Source organism: Ovis aries, chromosome 16, assembly GCF_016772045.2.
Source record: "Ovis aries strain OAR_USU_Benz2616 breed Rambouillet chromosome 16, ARS-UI_Ramb_v3.0, whole genome shotgun sequence".
In the NCBI taxonomy this organism is placed as follows: Eukaryota; Metazoa; Chordata; class Mammalia; order Artiodactyla; family Bovidae; genus Ovis; species Ovis aries.
In genome coordinates this window covers 25,323,855-25,348,712 of record NC_056069.1, presented here as the reverse complement: position 1 = coordinate 25,348,712, position 24,858 = coordinate 25,323,855, and the positions used below count along the sequence as shown (strand labels likewise).

At 37.9% G+C, this 24,858-nt stretch overlaps 1 protein-coding gene across 1 annotated transcript in view; it reads right to left on the bottom strand.

The window, feature by feature from the left end:
* The window catches only part of ARL15 (ADP ribosylation factor like GTPase 15), a 462,946-nt gene that overhangs the window by 73,827 nt on the left and 364,261 nt on the right, over positions 1 to 24,858 (bottom strand). The window lies entirely within an intron of this gene.

Genomic DNA, 24,858 nt, shown 5'->3' with positions numbered 1-24,858 from the left:
AGAAATCGCAAAAAATGAAACCAAACAGGATCTGGGAGCCAAAAAGTATGATAACTGAAACAAAAAACTCACTAGAGCATTTTGGTAGCAGATCTGATCAGGCAGGAAAGAGAACCAATAAACATGAAGATAGGCCAATTAAAGTTATTCAGTCTGAGGAAAAGAGAGAAAACAGAATGATGAAAAATAAACAGAGTACAGTATGAAGATTTTAAAAACTAGGAATAAAACTGCCATGCTGCTAAGTCGCTTCAGTCGTGTCCGACTCTGTGCAAACCAATAGACGGCAGCCCACCAGGCTCTGCTGTCCCTGGGATTCTCCAGGCAAGAGCGCTGGAGTGGGTTGCCATTGCCTTCTCCAATGCATGAAATTGAACAGTGAAAGTGAAGTCGCTCAGTTGTGTCCGACTCTTAGTGACCCCATGGACTGCAGCCCACCAGGCCCCTCCATCCATGGGATTTTCCAGGCAAGAGTACTGGAGTGGGGTGCCATTGCCTTCAGCAATCCCATTACTGGGCATATATTCTGAGAAAATAATAATTGAAAAAGACACACATACCCCAGTGTTCATTGCACTACTATTTACAATAGCCAGGACATGGAAACAACCTAGATAGCTACCGACAGATAAATGGATACGGAAGTTGTGGCACATATAAATAATGGAATATTACTCAGCTGTAAGATGGAACGCATCTGAGTCAGTTCTAGTGAGGTGGATGAACCTAGAGCCTGTTATACAGAGTGAAGAAAGGCAGAAAGAGAAAATCAAAGATTGTATATTAATACACATATATGGAATCTAGAAAAATGGTACTGATGGATCTATTTGCGGGGCAGCAACAGAGACTGAGACATAGAGAGCAGACTTATGTACACTGGGCAGGAGAGGGTGGGACGAACTGAGAGAGCAGCATAGAAATGTATACATTACCATATGTAAAACAGATAGCTAACAGGAAGTTGCTGTATAACACAGGCAGCTCAACCTGGTGCTCTGTGATAACCTAGAGGGGTGGGATGGGGTGGGAGGTGGGAGGGAGGTTCAAGAGGGAGGGGAACTTGTGTGTATACCTATCGTGACTCATGTTAATGTATGGCAGAAACCAGTACAACATTGTAAAGCAACTATCTTCTAATTAAAAAGAAAATAAACAGAATGTAAGAGACCCATAGGACGCCATCCTAGTGTTTTAACATACACAATGGGAATTGTGGAAGACGAAGAGAAAGGAAAAGAAAAAAAAAAAAAGAAGAAATAATGGCTGAAAACTCCCAGAATGTGATAAAAGGCATAAATCTATACATTCGAGAAGTTCAACAAACGCCAGGAAGAATCAATGCAAAGATACTCACACCAAGACACATAATACTCAAATTTTTGGAAGCTGAGGACAAAGAGATAATCTCAAAAGTAGCCAGAGACTTGCATCTTGTCACATACAAGAGGCCTTTGAAAAGATTAATAGAAAATTTCTCATCAGAAATTATGGAGATAAGAAAGAAGTGGGATGACTTTTTTTTTTTTTTGTACCACATGGCATACAGGATCTCCCCTGACCAGGGATCAAATTCATGTTCCCTGCATTGCAAGCCCAAAGTCTCTGGATAACCAGGGAAGTCTGAAATTTTTAAAGTGCTAAAAGAAAACTGTTAACCAAGAATTTTACATCCAAATTAGCAAATTTTTATATTCAAATTAGCAAAATTAACCATCAAAAATGAAGCAGATAAACAATGATGTGGTTTCCTGTCAGTAGACTTGTCATAAAAGAAATGCTTAAAGTCCTCCAGGCTGAAATGAAAGCATACTATACAGTAACTCAAAGTTATAACAGAGAGAGAATTCTGATAAAGGTAGCTAGCTGCACAAATACGAAAGCCAGTATTATTGTATTTTTGGTTTGTAACTTTTTATCTCTTGTATGATTTAAAAGACAAATGCATAAAAGAATAGTAATTTTAAATCTATGTTAATGGATATACAATATATAAATGCAATTTTTGAAAACAATAACATAAATAGAAGCAGGGCAGGGCTACACAGAGGCAGAGTTTATACATGTTACCAAGGCTTAGTTGGTATTAACTCAAAGTAGATTATTATAAATCTAGGGTATTAATTATAAACCCCAAGATAATCACTAAGATGATATCTTAAAAAAGCATACACAAAAGGAAACATGATATATTTTACTTTGTCTGGTTTACTATCTTCCTCTCTTACTGCACTAAAAGTTGCAGAAGGTCAGGGCCTTGGTTTGTCTTAATCTCCACCGCATCATGCGTGTCTAGAACAGTGCCTAACACATAGCTGATGCTTGATAAAGATCTGTTGAATGAATGAGTAGAGATTTGAGTAGACAAATAGAGAGATGAGTCTAGAATTGAAAAGGGCTAGACTGGAGACATAAATTTGAAAGTCAAAGGGGATTAAAATAGGTATTATTTTCTCTAACTTAAAAGATGTGAACATTGGTACAGGCAGGGTGAAATGAGTATGTATAATGCATACACCATCTTCTCATTATCTGACAAGGTGAAGTAAGCCTAGCTGGCAAAAGAGATAAACATTTTCCTGGTGCAAATTCTAAAGGGAATTTAATATCTGAACATTTTTTTAAGAGCACACTGGGAAAAAATAATGAAACAAGGTATTTTTAACAGTGATTTTCTTATCAGGGCCCTTGATGACAGCTCAAGGTCAACACAAATGTCAACATACTTCAGTGAGAGCATTTTGCAGTCCAACCCAATGAGGCTGGGGCACAGGGATTTCTCAAGCTCTAACTTAGTCTAAGAGTAGAATTTAGAATACCTAATGAGATAGAGATAGTCTATCCTCTCTTCTTTACTGCTTTGACAGGATCATTCAGTTCAAGGCTGACCTCTATTATAATAATTTTGTACTGCTGAGTGAAGGGAGAACTGGATGCTTTGTATATTAGGAGACCAAGTTTTTAAGGCTCAACTTTTATCATGAGTAGGCTTCCCTGGTGGTTCAGATGGTAAAGAGTCTGCCTGTGATGCAAGAGGCTTGGATTCAATCCCTGGGTCAGGAAGATCCCCTGGAGAAGGAAATGGCTACCCACGACAACCACTACAGCATTCTTGCTTGGGGAATTCCATGGACAGAGGAGTCTGGCAGGCTATAGTCCATGGGATTGCAAAGAGTCAGACATGACTGAGTGACTAGCACTTTCACTTTTTCACTTTTACCATGAGTATCAGTATGTCTGATTGATTTTATTGCCAAGATAAGTGGCCACTTTACCTCTTCCTAGGGGTGAGGATTAAGTGACTTGTCCATGGTTACAGGGCTAAGGGCAGAGCTGGGGCTTGACCCCAGGCCTCCAAACTCCTGACTCAGAGAATATTCCATTACTCTCAATCCTCTGTATCTTTTATACTCACATAATAAAAGATATCAGGTCGCATTTCTGGAATACTGTGGCTAGGATCCTGGTTTCTTAACTTTTCCCCCTAAGTAAGCACCACTGCAGGAACTAGAAGAGGCTTGTTCTTGTTAGGGGTCTCTTGCCCAAATGTTAGGGCTTCAGGCATCTGTCCTAGGCTTATCCTCTATCTATATAGAGGCAAGTACTGGGGAATATCAAAGACAAACATGCAAGAAGATAATGGATTCTGTATAAAATGACATAGTTTGAGCAGCTTGAAAATTTTCAATCACTGTTTGGGATATGGAAAATAGTATAAGGAGAGTCAAAGACTTCAGAAATCATTACACCCTCAAGGATCTCGTGTGATGTTAAAAACAACAAAAATTCATTTCCATTGGTTTTATTGTATTCTGAGTAACATTTACACTAGTTGCATGTAATATATAAAAGCTTGAGAGAGAAAAATATTGTGCCTAATTCTATTATCTAAAGAATCAAAGTGGGAAAGGAAAGAAAGGGAGAAAGACAGGCAGACATGCAGAGATTTATTAAACTTCAGCAGTGGAGAAAGGCATAAAATAGAAGGTAAGAGCCTGCTGCTGCTAAGTCGCTTCAGTTGTGTCTGACTCTGTGCGACCCCATAGACGGCAGCCCACCAGGCTCTGCCGTCCCTGGGATTCTCCAGGCAGGAACGCTGGAGTGGGTTGCCATTTCCTTCTCTAATGCATGAAAGTGAAAAGTGAAAGTGAAGTCGCTCAGTCATGTCTGACTCTTAGTGACCCCATGGACTGCAGCCTACCAGGCTCCTCCGCCCATGGGATTTTCCAGGCAAGAGTACTAGAGTGGGGTGCCATTGCCTTCTCCTAGGTAAGAGCCTGGGGATCATCTATTATCCTCATTCTACTCTGCAAAATTAATTACTCTTAATTTTACTTTTTTACTATTTCTGTATATCTTCCCAGAAAAACATTATCATTTATGTTTTAGGAGTCTATGCTAATGTGTGTTAATTTAATGTATGTATGTATTTTCAGAAAAAAAATGCACAGACCAACATACACTGCTCATACTTCTGCAGATTTCTTTTTTTATTTAATTTATCCTGAAGGCAGCACATAGACATTGACCATATTTTTCTCCCAAGTGTTCTATTGTATAGAAGCAACATAATTTTAAACAGTTCACTTTTGATGGCTATTGAGGTTTTTCACGGTTTGTTACTATTATCAGCAAGACTTCAATGAACATCTTTGTAATATATAACTTAGTGTATTTTGTAAGTCTGTCTCTTGGGAAAATTACTAGTAAGGGAACCAGGTCAAAGGGAATGTGATTTTATAATTTTTTATAAATTGCCCCCTAAAATGCTTACATAATTTGCATTCTAGCAAACATCTGGAGACTACGATGTGCACAAAACTTTTCATCAAAAAGTATATGAAATTAACAGCTATGATGCAAATACCAACTATACTTACTATGAATTCCAGTCCATGTACCCTGTCTTTGGGATTACAACGATCTACATAATTAACAACAACATTAACAACAACATAATATATCTAGAGCTCCATGTTACCAAACATTAATTCACTGAGAAAACAATTCATACTCTTTGCTATAGAACCTTCCATAAGAATGATCCTGGGAGTTGGAGGTCAGCCCAGTATCCATAATTGGAACCATACAAGAGTGTGTTGTGTGTCTCAGTGTTTGAACAGTAAGTTTCATTTTGAAATACATCTGAATCAGCTTGTAAAAATCTCAAAACAAAAACATCCATTTACTGTATCCACGCAAGGGCTGTCCAGAAATATATCTCAAAACCATATTCCATTTTCCTCATAAGTAATGAGAAATGATTCACAGAAATGTTCAAGTTAAATAATGTGAAGAGGTCTTCATCATTTATCTTTGGTTCACTGAAATGGGATCAAAGGTAAAAATGATATATGAAAGTTTCAGGATAAATTTTAAATTATAAAGATAACTGTCCTGAGGATATCAAGAGAAAAGATATACTAGCAGGTAGCAGTTAAGAGAATTATTAATATCTAAATAAATTTTTTTTAAAGTGAGGTCTGTGAAGTTATATCTTTTGCTTTACAAATTACGTGACTTTAAACAAATTACTTAACTCTTCGTTTTAAATGAGGTGATGCAAAAAAAGGCATTTAGTCTGGTGCCTGGTGCTTGTAGCTCCATACACGTGAGCTGCTATTAATATACAGTCACTATTACTACAGTGTGAGGAGTGACTCTAAAATATAGAAAAGAACAACACTTCCCTAAGGATACAGAGAAAAAAGGTAATAGACGATACGAAGAATCTGACGATAGGAATTTACTACCTAATTAGCACATTGATCCCCTCCCTCAAATGAAAAATGAACATGTTATCTCCAAAGAAACAGATCACAGTGCAAGCCTGTCAGATTTCCACATTATAGCTTTGGTTTTCCAAGACTTCTGCAGACTTTGGCATGGTAAAAATACATCTTGAAACCCTTATTCTAGAACTGAAGAATTTAAGTTAACCTCTTTGCTCCGGGTGAAAAATAGCATTATCCCCTAGGAGCCAGAACAGAAAATCACAGGGTCTTCTGACAGGAAAGGCAAGATTTGATTTCTTTCCCCAACTTTGCAAATTTCATGAGAAATTTTCATAAAAAATAAAAATTCAAAAATATAAAACTGACTCTAAAAGGTAAAGTTGAATTGTTCACAGCTTTGATAACTGATGGCAAGGTAAATCCTAGAAACAGATGGTTATTTCTTCCCAGCCAGAAACTTGCTTTATTTTTTAATCTTCTAACTACAAGGCTCCTCTAAATCTGACCTTGTAATTTCTCTTCTTATCTAAAGATTGCAGATGAGGGTACATGAAAACAGGAGTTGTACACCACCACAGCTGAGGCAAACAGAGAACGGAGGCTAACTATGCCCGTCCAGTTTTCTCAGCAAATGTTACATGCACCCCACTCCCCCAGACAGCAGCTGAAACTTACTTGTCATCCCTGTTACAGAATATTAACGTCACAGAAAGGTCTCTGCCAAAATCAATTAGCATACTATTCCACTGTAATTTTCTTCTTTTAAAAAACTTTTTTGTATTGATGCCCTTGGGAAGGTGCCTAAAGGTATTTCTATAATGGTCTTAAACAGTTACTTAAACAAAATGAATGAGATTTTTGAACTAGTAAGAATTTCCCCAGTCCTCTAATTTTACTTCCTCTGAATGTAGAAATCCTCTCTCTGACATCCTTGAGAATTAGAAATTAAATTCTGATCGAACACTTTCATAATGTACAACTTGCTATAAGGGGTACCTTGTTACAGTTTTTTTTAAAAAGGCACTGAAAGAAAAGCTGGGAGAGCTGAAGTCCTATATCCCTCCCCATTGTAGCCACTTACTCCATTCTGGGCTTTGATTTTCTTATTTATAAAATGGCAGAGAAGTTGTTATTTTTGACCACAAAGATTCTTTTGAGGTCTAACAGTTTGCAAAACGTTTCATAAGAAAATCCTTGACAGAATTAGAGAGTCCTAATTGTTAGAAATCTGCCTTCCTTTAACTTCTGCCCACATGAACTCTTCTCTAGTTGAGAGATATAGAAATAAGTATATTTTCACACAGTAGTTCCTTAAAATTGAAACCTGGGTATCACATCTGCCAGAAGTATTCTATTCTCTAGGCTAAGAAGATTTCTTAGAACATATTTCTTATTTACATATTATTAGCATATCCTCCAGTGTTTTAGCAAATGATTTAACGGTTAAAAGGACAAACTTATTTATAGTATTTTAGTGGAGGAGATAAATTGGAAGTTGAAAAGTTTGTTTAAAGGCTTTATTTTTGTAAGAGGTTAAATAAAGAATATTATTTTAGCAATCTACAACTGATTGACAACAGTTGACATTTAATTAATTGCTATTTCTACAAGCCAAGGTTTTACTGTCTTTGTAGGATTTCAAAATGCTGAGATGGGGGACATTGTGTTGAAATATGGTGAAAGCCTTAGAGACCACACAGGGGAGCTGGGCTGTTGGGTCTTGAATTAAATGGGCCATGCACTGTGCAGTTTGGGAGTCTATTTCTGGTTTTTGGTTTTCTTGTATCCTTCCTCACTGTTAGTCTGTCTGCTATTATTTCACGCTGCTGCCAATAGATCTGACTATAGCAACTCATCTTTCTTCTTCCAATTTCCTGCTTCTGATCTATTGTGGATTTGGCAACCAGATAACCAAACATTTTAAAAGTTGTCTTAAATTAGAGTAATTGAACTGAGATATCATTTTTCATTTATGCAAGTGGTTAAAAATATAAACGGATGATTATTACTATGGATATGGGAACTATAGACAAACTCATATTCTGCAAAGGACAGTATATAAACTAGTTTCAACCCTCTGGACAGCTCTTTGGCAATCTATTTTAAAAGTCCTAAAACAATGCATGCCCTTAATTTGATAAATCTACTAGTAGTAGTTGGAACCTGTCCTCAGAAAATAGATGGACAAGTATAGAAGGGTGCATAAATAAAACTCTATATCCACCAAAAAGACATGGTTCTATAAGTTATGTGGTTGCCATATAATAATGCCATGGAAAAATGATATTCAGATCCATAATTATCAAAGAATATGCAAGTGATCTCTAGGAATAATATAAATCAGTTCATGTATTACAATCCCATTTTTAAAAAGATTAGTCTACATGTTTGAATGGAAGTATCTGCAATGTTATAGACAGAATATTAACAATCTTTTTTCAGTTTATTTAGTTTTAAAATTTTATCTATTTGTATTTCTTTTTAAAGATATTAATAGTTTAATTTAAAATAGCTTTGCACTGTTGCTTAAACACGATAAATTCATTGCACAAGTTCTATCCTCTTTCCAAATATTACACTAATATGACAATAAAGACATTTAAAGATATTAAATGATAAGTGACATTGCTCAGTCATGTCCAACTCTTTGTGACCCTATGGACTGTACCCACCCAGGCTACTCCATCCATGGGAATTTCCAGGCAAGAATACTGGAGTGGGTTGCCATTTCCTTCTCCAGGGGATCTTCCTAACCCAGGGATTGATCCCAGGTCTCCTGCACTGTAGGCAGACTTTACCCTCTAAGCCACCAGGGATTCCCCATTAAATGATAAGGTCAAACCAAATAGCAAGAAAAAAAAGCGGATGAGCAATTTCCAGAATGAAGAGAAAAGAGGTTGGTTTGATGCTACGAAAGCTATAGAGACTTGATAAGATTTAATAATTGGGTATGGGAGGGACAGAGAAATCAAGAATCAAACACAGAATCTGGCTGGTGGGATGCTGGTGTTGTTCACTGAAACTGGGAAAACAAGAAGAGTAGGTAGCGTAACCATTGAGAAAAGATTCAGTCTCATCTCTAATTTTGAGAGACCTATGGGATCCCCAGGGCACTGGATACACACATCTGCCATGCAGTCGACAGATGGGAGGAGGCTGTCATCTGCGGTAGAGGTAGCTGACACCATGGCTGGCCTTGCAGGCACCTGGGGAGACTTGTCTAGCGGTAAGAGGCCATGGACAGAATCGTGGGGAACACCAAGAGTAAGCAGTGGAGGAGACCCTAAACAAGGAACTAGAGAGGCAGTGGAACGTGGTGCACAGCGCGCAAGAGCCGGGAAGGTTAGGGCCGGGCATTGAGAAGTGAGACTAACATCTTAGAGAAAACCCCAGCAAACTTTTTAACCAGCCCAATAATAACAAAAAAGGTCAAAAAAAAAGGGGGGGCTGGTAAGTACCACTGAATTTAATAACAAAGAAGTAATCCCATGATTACTTGTGCAGTGATCAGAATAGAAAAAGAAGAGACAGCTAGTGTAGACAGAGCTTTTAAGAAGCCTGGCAGTGACAGAATGAGACACGTGAGTGGCTAGCTAGTTGGGGACGTTGCACTGAGGTTAGAGTTTTGGTTTTGTCTTTTTAATATAGGAGAGAGTTAAGTATGCTGAAGTGGAATTACATGTGGTACGATGTGAACTGATACTCTACAAAACAATCTATTTGTCTGAATAAATTAATACAGTTTTCAAGTAATTACTTAATATCTTACTCAACAAAATAGCAGCAAAAGCTGATTTCTTGTTCTTTTTTCCTCCTATTTTATGATCTAAAAATCCCACATACTAAAACATAGAAATTTAAAATATCAAACTAATTTTGAACTTTGGGGGAGGGTAGAGGGCAACAAATAAACCACCCCCCTCGAATACAAAACACCTTCAATGAGACTTGTTTCATTAAGACGATTTTAAAACATTAAAAAATTTCATAGCTAAATCAAACACAAACTTATTATCCTGACAAATAAAATACAGTTTTTAGCAAGAAAGTAGCCAGAAATCAGTGTTTAATGTATGTTCCCATTTCCCTCTCAGTTAACAGCATCCTGATCTGAAGCAGTCTGCAATTTTCAAAGGGGCTAACCTCTATATCGACCATTTAAACATGCTTCATTTATTATCATCCAAGCACATTTTATATCTTTTGAAATACTCACATATGTGCTAGTGTCTTTAGTAACTATATGTTTACATAACAGGCATGCTTTGTCTACCCCAGCATATTTTTTAAAAACTGAAATACTTACAAAAGCACTATTAGGTATTCAACAATTTGAATTCCCTAGCTAGGGAGATGAGGCCAAATAGTATCAGAGCTTTTTTTTTTTTTTTTTTTGGTAACTATTCATGGCAGAACTTCAACTACTTTCCTCTTAATGTGGTGTTCTGTGCAGTTAGTTTTTCTTTCCGTGTCTATCTTAGAAGGATGGATTTTCAAAAATTAAAAACATGTGACAACAGTGATTTCAGCACATTTTGTCAGGAGCAAAGAGAAAGCATCATGAACAAAGGGAAAGATTAATTAATTGAGGTACAAGCTCTGATGAATCAGGTAGAATCATCAAGCAGAGAAGATCAGGGCTGTTCCTATCTTCAGTCATCTCTTTTATACTTCATATTAAAAAAACACACACACAACTAATTCTGCTTTGAATGTAATACTCTTAACAAAACTCACTATGAAACATGCAAAGGGATAATGATCTCTGAATTTTGTGAGTTGACAATTTTCTTCAAGTGCCTGGGGAAGAGTTTTTCAATAAGAAGATACAAGAACTTTTGTTTCAGTAATCAAAACACTCTACTGTTAAAAAAAAAAAAGATATTTATTTAAGAAGTTGTGATGGTAACATGGGCTTAGACATTTAAATACCATAAATTAAGATGAACTTGGCATTTATTACTTGAACATATCTAAATGAAAATGTGGCTTGAAGCCCCCACAGTCATGACATGTCTCTTGGCACACTTAAAGGTGACTGCAAGCTAGAGATGAGGGAAACCTTAGAAGAGATAAGTCCAAAATATGGTGCACGTCCAAGCACACATCCAATATACTATCTCACAGGTTACAGATGAAGCTTGAGGGAGAGTCCCCCAAAATGATATCAAATGTGGCAGTCAAAAAGTCTGAAATAAATTTACATTTTTAAATTAAAAAGGAAAAAGATAAAAGATAGTCAATGAAAGTAGGAAAAGAACTGTTATAATAAAGATATTAAATTATATTTAACAACAACCGTGGGGCTGTCTTACTATATTTTGAAAGGTATACTGGACCCATAATCACTGCTTCAGTTTCAGATGAGTATACAGGTGGTTGCAAAAATCCATACAATTCAGCTTCTGGATATATTTGAAACAAATCACTTTCTCTTTGAATAATAGCTTGAACAAAGTTCCAGGTTTTCTACAGTTTACTTTTGCTCCTCAGCCCAAACTTTGTGTGTGTGTGTGTGTGTGTACACTCCACGCTTCTAGGCTGGAAATTTGGTCTTAACTCTGGAAACCATTCTATCTGACCAGTTGTTCTGTTTCACTTTCTTGCCCTGAACTACTTATCAAATGTTACTAACGGTTATAAAGACAGCGCAAAGCAACAGATGATTTCGTGTAGATAGGCTGGAAGACAAGTTGACTTTTGTTAATTGGGCCCTGAAAGCTTTCCATCCCACCTTGGGCAGTTTACTATTCAGCTTGCCAAACTTTTAAGTTATTATAACTAGTTTCACACAGATGCCAGACAAAACAGACAAGGGATTAATTGGAATGATCACAAATGCATTCCTTCTGAATAAATTGAAACACACTGCCCAGTGCCAAAAGACATTTAAAATAGAAAACTTGAAACTAATCAATCAAAACAAGTTTAGTTCTTGTGATGTTATAGTTGGGAGACATTTTGCTCTATAAATAATAGAAAAATTACCTAAGGGAGGGAAAAAGAGAGAGAGAGAAGTTTGATAGCATTAAGAAGGAATTGTGCACTGTCAAAGAGAAATACCTAGGGAGACAATATCTTTTGGGGCTAGTGCTCCCCCCACTTTATATTATAATTGTTATTTCATAAGTGATAGGAGTTAAAAGTCTTTAAAAAAAAATGAAAACTCACACTACTGGCTCAGTTTTAAAATTATAACATTGAACAAATCAAAGTCAAAGTGTAAAAGCCCAGAACAATACTGGGAGATGAGGGCTTTGGTCAGATGTTAGACAGACTATCCAAACAGCTGGAAAAGATGTTGATTCTCCTTGGGAAATTTGTAATGTATTTGACTCATGTTTTCATGGAGCTGTGGACTGTCCTAGGGGGTTTGAAAGACAGAAAACTTGCCAAGAACTTTATCTGGAAAATGATAGTATTTTACCAGTTTTCCAATTAGACAACAAGAGAATTTAAATAACAATAACAAAAACATTCATAATTGACGAATGTCATCTCCATAGGAATACCATTTACGCTATATGTCCAGAAGTTACTGCGTCAACTCTCTTATTCACTAATACATATTTTCTTTCTTTAAGAATGCATCCATACACAACACAACACGAAGTGATAAAAAAAGGAGAGAGCCTTTCATTACTTGAGTTGGATAGTATGTTGGATTTTATGTTCGGTACACACACACTTTGTAAACAGCGTGTTCAATAACAAGTCTTCTTATGCATGCCTTGGCACACCTACAGCTAGTATCTGATGCAGAGAGGCCAGGAAGGGAAACTCTGGTTATTGGATTCTTGCTGATGTGAAGCAATTTTCAGTTCTAAGCAATCTTTGCATAGGCTCCACTCAATTTTGTAAAGGTTTTTGTTTGCCTATCACGAATTACAATATTCATGTCACCAAGCTGGCTTGCAAGATGGATTGGGAATTATCTATTATACATGTTAAAAGATTTAAGGATGAAATAGTATGATGCTTGAGAGTGGCTTCAAAATAATCCAGTGTTGGGTAGGAAAGTACTTGGACACACAGATGAAGGGAGACTGACCTTGAGTTGTCAACTTTTGAACCTGAGTGATAGACACCTGAGGTTCACTATGCTATCCTCTCTACTTTTGTGAATGCTTTTTTTTAATGCTAAAAGAAAAAGTGGAAATAAAAAATCTCTTGGCTTACAAATGTAAATAAGTTATTACTTATTACATTTTCCCCATATTTTCTAATTTCCTAGTGATTAATCACTTAACCACATTAATGTTTTTTTCCCTCTAAAGAAACATAGTTCCCTTAGTTTGGATCAAACTTTCAATACCATAATTATTGTGATAATTTTAATCGGTTCCCAGAAGCACAGTAGAGTAGAAAATATACTGAATTTTGAGTCAGAAAACCCAAATTCTAAAGTTCCAGTTATGCTATTTTCTAACAACATTACCTGAACAAGTCATTTAATCTGAAACTTGGTATTGGTATCTTCTGTGCTCATCTCATATGGATTATACAAATATTAGGTTGAGCCAAATAACATTTGTGGGTTTTTTTTCTAATTGTAAAAAACAGTTGAATTGTGGCAATTTCGTATGTGCCTAATATAAGACATCACAATTATGATTTACTTCTTCAAGAGAATTTAGAGCCAAAGATTACTGTCATATAACTTACTATAAAGCTTTAGTGGTATAATGGGTCGAGGCATTTTCTGTGGAGCATAAATTAGGAACCTACTTAACAGGTAAATTATAAATAAGAATTGGTCTTGTCCTCTAACATCAGAATTGTATTGTAAGGTACAATGGCCTGAAAATACTTGAAGTAAAATTTCTAAAAATATTTTAATTGCTTCTTACTGAATCATATTCAGCTTGTATGTACAACTGCGATGTTACTTGGAGAAACAGCTATAGAAAAGGCATGAATACACTAAATAAATATTATTTACTAGTGATGAAAAAGACAGTGATGGCTAAAGGACTGCAATTTACAAGAATAGCCGAGTGCAAACAAAAAATCTAAGTATAAAGTTCCAAGAGAAAATCAGAATATGAAAATTTATACTGGGTGTAAACTTGCTTTTAAAAATGTTAGCATCAAAAAATACACAAAGACTTAAGTTAACTGATGTTAAATAATGTTTTAGTTTCCATGAGGGGGCATTTTAAAAATGCTTTTATAAACTGAAATGATAGTTATTTATAATATGAATAAATAACTAAGCTATTTCTAATGATTCCTCCCTTTTGTATTTGTGGGCAAACGATAAAGTCTTAAAATTTTTATGTTGATTCTGAAATTTTATTGAGGTTCAAATTTTGTGAATAAGCCACAGTTACTTCCCCACCATCACAGTCAAATTGCTTACTTTGGAACAAGCTATATGATTCTAAGGTTAAACAGTAAACACTTCCATTCCTTCAAGAAAGCCTACCTTTAGGGACTTATTAACGGAAAAAGAGCAGAGCTGAAAAGATATGGCTGGCAGTGAAAGTTCAAAATGCAACTCAGTGTCCGAATGTTACAGCAAAAACCTTCTGATAATTTCTCGACTACAGAGATAAGAAACACAATTCTCGAAACTGATCACAGTCTTGACACTACTAAAGCTACACAAAAGTCAATGTTTAAGTCTAAATCTTCTTTCTCTTCATTAATTTCCTATACTCTTCAATAAAATCAGAACCATGCACTCCTCTTTATGCTATGAGCTGGGACTGAACTTGAGAGCCCAATTTTTAGTATACAATATGCAAATATTTGGGGGGGGGACCCTGTATGTAGAGAATGAGTTGTATCCCCATGTCTTAGGAAGTCCATTATTTTCCAAATTTAAATAAATTTTATTTTATTTAAATTTATGTACATTTTAATTTATTTAAATTAAATTAATTTCCCATTAATTAAATAAAATTAGTTTGGGAACCAGACTCACAGAGTAATATGGAACTACTTGGATACACGTTGACTTTAACAGTTCACAATCCAATATAACACATTATTTTTAGATGTTTGCCCGACAGACGTAACACTAGTAGAATTTAAACTCTTAAATAGCTGGCTATTTATTCCATTAATATGATGAGATTGTGACAACCATTGTTTTTCAGATCAGTTAGTTAAGTCACTTAATATCTTGACACAAGCTGAGTTATAATTATTTTTATATGGTAACTCAGCCTTGTTCAAACATACCTGCTATGCATCCCCATATGCACAATGTATGTGGAGTAAGACAGCCTTTGTGTCATTCTGCTGTTTGTATTCTTTCCCTTTCACTCCGTCAAGGCTGCATCCACAGCAGGGTCTGGAACACTGTCTCGAGCTCACTTATCACTCCGCCCACATGCCACTTTTTCCAGCTTCCACTCTCCCTGTTTCCCTCTTGTCCCACTGGCTGCTCCTCAGCCACCTCTGCCAGTCCCTCCTCCTCTCACCTCTCATGCAACAGAACCTCATGGCCCCCCCTCTGGGGCTTCTCTGCTGCCTTGGATCCAGCTGCTTAGCTGGCATCCCACTTTGATGTCAAACAGGTAGAGTCCACTTGGCATAGCCTGTACCTGTATTTCCTAGTATCTGAAAAGGAAAGCCTCATTTGCTCGTTGCTCACCTCCCCGGACTTCTCCCAAATCTCAAAACCAGACTCTAATCCATGAGAAAGTTCTTTTGGCTCTTCCTCGATTGCTACTACTCTGGTCTATGCCAACAAGATTACTCCAGTTTAGACTATTGTAATAGCCTGCTGACTGATCTCCCCAAGCCTTGCCCCCCTCTGGTCCACAGCAGCCAAGGCAAGGCAGGTGTCCTATTAGAACACATGTCATGGTATTCCTCGACCTCTGGCCCTCCAAAACCCACCCATTTCAATATGAGTAAAAGCCAAGCCCTGGCATGTCCTGTAAGCCCTGCTTCTCCCCTTTTATTTCCCAGACATGACCTATTCTTACCCTCCCACTGTCCACTCTTTAGCCATAGTGGCCTTGCTGTTCTTCAAACACATCAGGCATGCCTGCACCTCCGACACTTGGCAATCGAACCTCATCTTTCTTCAGGCTTTATTCACGAGTCCTCTTCTGAGGGAGGTTTACCTTAATGATCACTCATTTTTTAAAACAGCACCCACCTCCCAATCTCTGAGACCCAAATCTTATCACCCTTCTTTTCTTGAACTACCTCTTTCTGATTTATTGATCACAATTTGTTAATGTATTTTTAATATCCAATATACGATAAATCATCTGATGTGTGCTATTCATTTCTTTCTGAACTCTCTGTCCCAACTACAATACAAGCTCCATGAGGGCAGAAGTTTTGCTGGTTTGGTGCACTGTTAAAGAGCCTCAAGGTGTTGATTACGTAGTGTCCAGTTAAGAATCATCTGTTGAATAAAAGAGCAAATGACACTTTTTTGGCAGAAGAGAAACTGTAATGGGGAATCTGTTTCCAGATACTGATAACACAGCATCTGTTCCTTTGACTCCCCTTACAGCCTGGGAACATGCCTCTGTCCCACTAGAGACCTCCCCAGAAAACACAGGCTCAGAGTCCAGAGATCCTGGAGGAATCTGGAAGTCAGGTGCACAGCTAGGACATCTTTATCTCTTCGTGGTCTGTCTGGGAAGCTGACTGAACATAAATAACGCTATGTACAAACTAGATTCTACTTTCCCATAGAAACACATTACAAATTAACTCTTCAACTAATTTGTAAATTGTTCTTTACAAAGAACAATTTTGTATTTTGTATTTTGACGGCAAAATACTGTCACATACCCGTCTTTTGGTAAGACATCCCAGAGCAAAGTTACTAGGTGATTTTCTCCTCCATAATCACTCTAGGGTGCAATACAGAAAGCATGTTGCCCCTTTGAAAAATTTCTTCCACATATTTTAATAGGTATAAAATATCTTTAAAGCAAATGAAGGTTCCTGTACGCTCAATGTTTTTTGCTTGGAAACAGGGTATTTGTAAGTGAAGGTCAAAAGCAGAGATATTAGAGAAAATGGCAGCAACCTGAAAGTTACTACATTAGGTATCACATAGAACTTGTAGGCTATCCTCCTGTCTAGACTTGTCCTAGCAAAATAAATTACAAGGCAACACTGTATGTTTGTTTATCATCAATTCAATCATTTGATAAACATTTAAGCCACTAAATATGATAATCATTGTTCTAGTAATTAACAAAATAATGAATGAAATGTTATGTTCTTATAGACCTTAAATGTCCAGTTTATTAGTGGATTTAAAAACTTAGCTTCTGTCTTCGTACACATGATTTGAGGCAACTATAATTCTGGAGTTAATTAAAGCCTGTCTGGTTGGATCCTAAGGAATCCTAAGCCTGGTTGGATCCCACTCCTAACAAAATGCATCATTGGGTCTTCCCTGGAGGCTCAGCTTCCTTGGTGGCTCAAAGAATCCACTTGCAATACAGAAGGTTCAGAAGACGTAGGTTCAATCCCTGGTTCAGGAGATCCCCTGGAGGAGGACATGGCAACCCACTTCAGTATTCTTGCCAGGAAAATCCCATGAACAGAGGCACCTGGTGGGCTACAGTCTACAGGGTCACCAAGAGTCAAACATGATGAAGCGGCAGAGCACACGGATTCTAAGAGTCCTTCCAGATTACTGGACATGTATTCTACATCCAGGGAAACAAAGCTCTTCTGTCTTCTTTATTGAAATGTAGCTTTCCTGCTCTTTATTTCTATTCCTGAGATGGTAATGGGCCATCAGAAAGTGGGAAAAGCCATTTGGTTGTGTGTACCTCAGATAGATCCAAGCAAAGGAGCTGTGAATCAGGCATCAGGGTAGCCCTGATGCCTTGACTGCACTGGGAAAGGTGACTCTGGGGGCTTGGTTCCCAGGAAAGCAACATCCTCTACTCCAACCTGAAAATGTAATCTCTTTTGCTCTTGTCCATACCATCTCAATCTTTCCTCTTTCCCACTCTATGCATTTCCTTCTTCTCTAACTTCTCTCCCATAACAATTCATAAAAGAAGAAAAGGGAGAAGGAGGAGAAGAAATGAGGTAGGCAGCAATGCTGCTCGAGCAGTGTCCAATTAGCACAGTCACTAAAAACACCTCCAGCCTAGCCAGCTGGGGCTTGATCTGGTGACTGTCTATTGCTGTAAGGATCACAGTTTCACCTGCTCTCAAAGACAGCTTGCCTACAGAGCACTAGCAAAAGTTCCCCTTGTCATGCTACACCTCTGGGAAGTTCTCAAAGAGCATATCCTTTAGGGATATCTAAATCCTTGGTTACTGTTTGACATGAACAGGATGCAGGATCATAAAAGCAAGCACAAGGACTGTGAAATGTGCAGAGTCTAATTTTGTTTCTTCTCACAGCATTATTTAGTGATGACTTTGTAATTATTACTGAACAGAGACACACTTGGGGCATCTAAGCTCCTGGGCTATGGCAATGTGAAGGGTCTCATTGAGAAAGAGTCTAAAAACAAAAAGAATTCAAGGAAGAGTATGCACATGACTCCTGTGGGGAAGGAACAAAGCCAGATGAGACACAACCGTCCATAGGGTTTGCAGGTGGGAGGGTGAGGAGAACATGCTGACCTGACCTGTCCGAGGCTGCTGATAGGCCTAGGAACACCCGTCCAGCTGTTTGGCCAGAATCCCTGGCTCTGTGTAGGTCATCTGGCTGTGTAGCTATAACTATAAAAATGGCAGAAAGGAAATTAACAGGCCATACCTTTTTATCAAGGAAAGCTACCCACCATCATAGACTCATGATTCTTATTAGCACTGGAAACTCAGATGTCCTGGATTTAGCCTGTGTACGATCAATGTTCTGATGTTCTGTTTATTACAAAGAAAGAAATTAAATTCCTGATTCCTTTCTTCATTCGTTCATTCACAAATATTGTGTGAACACCTTCCATGTCCCAGGTACTGGGCTGTCTATAGCTAGCAGAAATACAAGTAAGATATAATCACTGATTTGAGGTCTAGTGGGGTGTGATGACAGAGGAGTTACACAGACCAGTGAGTACCAAAGGAGCTGGATAAGTTTCATGTTAAAAAACACCCCAGTGCTGATTCTGGAAGGGCTACAGGTAAGAGAGAATAACATTTGCAAATGCTAAGAACTAAGCAATGACATGACCTGTTTAGGAAACTACATATCATATCACATGTTATGAGACAGACTGGCCATAGATAAGTGAGGAGGGAGCTGTGGGCCTTATGTGCTGTGCCAAAGAATTTGAATTTTGATACCAATGGCTATGAGGGGTCACTTACTTTTAGGCAGAGGATTTGAGGTGATCACATTTCCAGATAGAGAAAAATGACTTGGGCAAATGTGGAGGAGCCCTAAAGACTAGGCTAGGTGGATTGTTCTAAGTGACCACTTAGTAGACTGAAGCATCATTCACTGAAAAGGAACAAACAGGAAGAGAAATACACCCAAAGTAGACAAGCTCAAATTGTGGCATGTGGATAAGCTTGGGGGTGCTGACGGTGACTTAGAAATGTCAGTATCTAGGAGAAAGCGGTAGTTATAGAGTGCAAGGCAGGCATGGGGGGTGCTGGACCAATAGCTCCTTCTAAGACAATGGATTTCGGCAGTGACTAACTGTGGATTTTTCCTGCTGGAATATTACACCTAGCAATGATTTAATTGTCTGGACTACAGTATTTCATTTGTTCTTATTTTTAAGACAAATATAAACTAATTACCAAGATATTTACAAAAGAATTCTGGTTATCTTTTCCTCTTCAAATTACAATGTGAATCTTGGGAAATTTGAGATATAGGCAAGGACAATATTCCCCAAATAGCTATTTTGTAATTTAGCATAGCATTCTCTCACATATGATTTTTCCCACTTGGGACACTACAAGGCTGTCAGTAATAACTTCACTTTTCAGGTTAACCTGAATGTTTTATTTAAAAATAAACTATTCAGGTTAAACAATTAAACTATTTCCCCATCAAATCTGTGTCATGAATACTTGGTCTGAGGTTTATGGAATACAGATCAATACCACCTCAGAGCTTCAGCTCACACAGTTTTGCCAAAATAAACTAACCCAAACGATGGACTCCACTGATAGGAGATATCATATTTTGAAAAATACCAGCACAAAATACAAGTATTTTAAACTCAAGCTCTTTAATGATGAAATTAGAGCAGAAAAATCTTATCAAGTCTCTGCAAATGGCGTCTGAGAACAACAAATCCAAGTCAGAAGAATCTGGTGCTCCCTACCTAATGCTTCCACCGTGCCCTGAGTGACCTTGGGCAAGTCTCACCCCTCACCCCAACCTCACCCAATTTACTCATTTTTTCCTCCTCCTCTCACCAGCTGGAGTTTTAGAAAGTATTTCATGTTGTTCAGATGAAAGATAGAAAGTGTGCCACTTAAATGGAAAGTCTGAGGCTTTTTACTCAGAACAGAAGGAGACTCACTAGCATACACCATCCCAGAGACAAAAACTTTATCTAGTGTTTTTATTCTTCAGTAAACACTTTAATCAATAGGTTACAAGTTCCAAACATTTCAGTGTCAAAAAAAAAAAAAAAAGGTGGGGCAGAGGGAAAGGAACCTAATGAACAATCATGTAAGTGATATGTTTTTTAGTATCTATAACGTGAGAAATATGGAACATTCAAAAGTTACTGCCAATTCAGGAATGCTTGCAAGAGCTTCTCTCACTAAGCAAAAAGCATTTAAGGCTCTTCCATGTCTTTTCATAGCTTGATAGCTCATTTCTTTTCAGTGCGGAATATTATATCGTCTATATGCACCACAGTTTATCCATTCGCCTACTGAGGAACATCCTGGTTGCTCCTGAGTTTTATCAATTAGGAATAAAGCTGCTGTAAACCTCCCTGCGCAGGCTTTTGTGTGGACAGAAGTTTTCAACTCCTTTGGGTAAATACCAAGGAGCACAATTGCTGGATCATATATTACAAGTATGTTTAGTTTTGTAAGAAATCACCAAACTGTCTTCTAAACTGGCTGTATCATTTGCATTTCCACCAGCAATGAATGAGAGTTCCTCTTTCTACATTCTCGCCATCATTTGGTGTTCCAGATTTTGGCGTTCTAATAAGTATGTAGAGGTATCTTGTTGCTGTGTTAATGTGCATTACCTTAATGATATATGATGTGGAGCACCTTTTCATGTGTTTATCTGCCATCTGCATATTTTCTTGGGTGAGATGTCTGTTAAGGTCTTTTCTCCATTTTTAATTGGGGTTGTTTGTTTTCCTATTGTTGAGTTTTAAGAGTTGTTTATATATTTTAGATAACAGGTTTCTTTTTTAAATCAAATAGGCCTTTTGCAAATATTTTCTATCATGAATTTGTATTTTTAACAATCACACAGTATTCACACATAGTTAAAAAACAGTGGTGTCAATAATGTGAGACACACCTCCTCAGACACAGGCAACCACTTGGTTTGCAATATTCAAACAGAGGTATGACTTTAAGCCCTAATTTTAAGCACTATGGTATACCATCCCAGAACACAAACACAAGTTCTTGTCAGAAGAGATTAATGGTTAAATCAAAGGAGCTGAATGGAGAGATGTCAGAAATTATCAGAATGTACTGCTTTCCGTCTGCTCAGCCTTAGCCGTCATTTCCTTTAATTCACTTTCAATCCCATAGAGCTAAGAATGTAGGATTTCAAGTTATTCAATAAGTCTTCAGACTTAAGGAAGAAGGCAGAACAAGGAACTAAAAGACAGTATCAGTCTCCTTTCTTAAAAGTATATTCACTTCAAACATTTAAAGAGAAGAACACTCCAAGTCAAGGCACTGTGTTTGCATCCAAATCACTTCCCAGGCTAACACACGGAAAGATTTCCCCTAAATTTGCCTTGCACCCTGGACCAGGAGGGATTCCTGAAGGAATGACCTCAGCACCCTCACAGGGGCTCCTGGTTGGGTCACCATGGTAGGGGAGAATCTCTTAGATCAAGAAACTGGAGCAGCAAAAGCTGTATCCAGAAAGAAAAGAAGAAAATCATAGAAAAGAATTTTTACTCCTTTTTGGTTTCTTTTTGGTGGGGGCAGGGGAGGAGAGATTTTAAATATGCTAGTGAAAAAATGAGAGGCTAAATATTACTAACGCAAATTAAAGACTACACAGTAATGGTGCTGTTGTTGCCTGAAGACAATCTTTTTTAGGTTTTTTTTTCTCTTTAACCCAGTGCAACACTAGCTGTAGAGGAAGCTGGAAGGTACCCTCAAGGCTGGCCCTTGTATGAGGGTGGGAACCAGTGGCAATTCCAGTGTCTCAGTCTTTCTGGGTCACGTACATATCGAGGCTCTGATAAGAGACTCCATGTAACTGATACTTTGTGAGAGGCTGGCCTGTATATTTCAGCACAATCCTGATGAAAATCATCACTCTCCGCTTAGGACGCCTTTTGAATTAGAAAACTGGAAAAACATTACCTTGCAGTCTCTATAAGAGCTCTTGGAAGAAATAATAGAGTACCTTCAAGGCCAGGCTAGGAGCCTGGACTTATTTTAGGAAAGAAGAAACTATTTGGGGTTTATGAGCAGGATGGGATTTCAAAGGGGAATTCTGGATCCAGGGGGAACCGTGAAGAGGTGAGGTGAACCCAGATACTTTGGAGGCAGGAGAAATGGGATGACGGTTATCTCTAGATCAGACACTCCTCTGTTTTACCCCTGTTGAATTTTCAATCACTCCTTTTTTATTTTCATGGGGCCAAATGGCCTGTGCATGAAACTATTTCAATGAGCTGGGACTAATGTTTTTACAGAGTACATAGGGCTATCTGAGGTACATGAGATGGGGTGCGATCAAGAAGAGGATTCTCTGAAGAAATGCTCTCCAGTTGTAAAATGCAACTCTCTGAGCTGATGGTTTCTTCTTATATAAACTGCCAGTTATCTAGCCCATCAACCTTACAGAGAAGCAAAGAAAAACTCAAAGGGACACCAAACTTATGCTAGGTAACCATGTGTTCAGTTTTTGTTGGTACCTTGGAAAGACTTTGAAACATTTCATATTTATTTCAGTTGCAATAAGGATGGCATACCGTGTAGTGTACGACACGTACATGTTTCTTAAGACAGAGACTTCCATGATTGTTGGTTGATTCACTGTTGTTTATTAGGTTTTTATTAGAATTTATTAGAATTTTATTAGGTTTATTAGAATTTTTAGGTTCTCACAGGAGAGAGTTCCACACCTACCTTGAGCTATCAGGTTGACTTTTTGTAAATATTTTTAAAATAAAAATTTTTTAAAAAATCATTGAGTCAATCCTTCTGTATCTTAAAGGAACACAAAGAACTCAGTTTGGATCCACATTCCAAGCTGATGTCACTGATTTACCAAGAACTTCTGAAATTTTCATTTGGAGGTCTCAGGTTTCCTCAGCAGGTGAAGGAAAGCTGCTTCAATCAAAGCGACCCAGAAATTTCACTTTCAGTGTTCCTTTCTTTCACAAGAATACCAGGAGGTGTACTCTGGCTCACTCACATTCCCCTACAACTGCTCCATTTGACAACCTGCATTTCATCTTGGACCAGGGCAATGGTAATTGTAAACTGGCCCACTTTCTTTAATCTAGGACTAGCAGCAAGTCATTTTTAATAACACTTAATTCTCCTTTTTAATGAGATATCTGTGTTCGGCAGTGACTCAACCATGGACTGCTCTAGGCTAGGGGGGATGAATCACAGAAAAAGAGACTGAAGAGGCCCATTAGGTAATCTCTCTCCTTGCCAGACTCAGGATGACTCCCAACAATAAAACTTCGAGGACCAGTTCAACATACTTTTTATTTGCCTCCAAGGATGGAATTGCTATCATTTGAAGAGCCCACACTCTGACAGTCATCTCCCTGCTGTTTCATGTACACCCTCTTTATCCTCGCTGCTCTTTATCTCACTCTAAAGCTCTGGGTCCACCCAGACTATCTATTGACTATCTGTTATACGCACATATTTTCCTTCCTGTCTTCCTGAAAGTACTAACATATTTAGAGGATGACTGCCTTGGCTATCAAGGGAAACACTGAACTATATAGAAGAGAACTTCTGATATTTCTTAGCCCTTGCCATAAAAATTAGAAAAAGGACTCATATCATGGACTTCATCCTCCAAGGCTGCTGTCTTTTATATGCGTTCCAGTTCTTTGTTCAGTCTCAGCCTCTCATTGAGAGTTCTCTGAACTCTCTCCAGCTGCTCTGTATCTGGAATTGAGCTACTCACACTGAACAAACTATTCTTGGTGTGGTCCTGTTTGACAAAGATCAACTCTGGGTCTCTTTTCCTTTCAGTCCCCTCGCCCTGCTTACTTTTCCCTTTTCCTTCTATTCTTTCTCTCAACTCCTCTTCAAACATTCTGTTCTAGAGTGGTGTCATTCAAGTCAAGTCAGTGGGCTCAAGAGTAATGAAAACAGCAAAAATTTCTCGTGAGGTCTCAAGCCTATTTAGTCAATACAGTGATACCTTTTAGAATATCTACCTCCCTTTTTTCTACAATTTACATTATCATCAGCATCAACCACTGATTCCCAGTTGGCGCAGGTGTAAACAATCCACCTGCCAATCCAGGATACACCCAAGAGATGTGGGTTTGATCCCTGGGTCAGGAAGTTCCCTGGAGTAAAAAAAAATGGCACCCTTCTCCAGTACTCCTGCCTCAGAAATCCCATGGACAGAGGAACCTGGTGGGCTACAGTCCATGGGGTCACAAAGAGTTGGACACAACTGAACATGAATGCATGCATCATCAACCACTACCTCAACCATTTTTTTTTTGAGGTCAGTGTATCACCTTTGTAATTATTTCACATAGCTACCACACGTTAATTGGCCTTTTCCACTTCATTTCCAGCCAAATGCACTATTTTACTTAACTTTCAGCTATGATTATTTTCCTATGTATTAATATAAAAATTTTTTCTTTGCTTATGTTAGGTTATCCTGCCTTCAATTTATTGAGAAAACTTATTTGGACTGTCAAGCCTAACTTCCCTCAACACTTACTTATTCACTGTCTGCATGATTCTTGCAATTTTTGCAAAATTCAGAATTGGAAAGAACTGAACTCATAGCTAGGCCACTTCCTTTGACCTTTAATTCTGGCCAGTTGTCCTG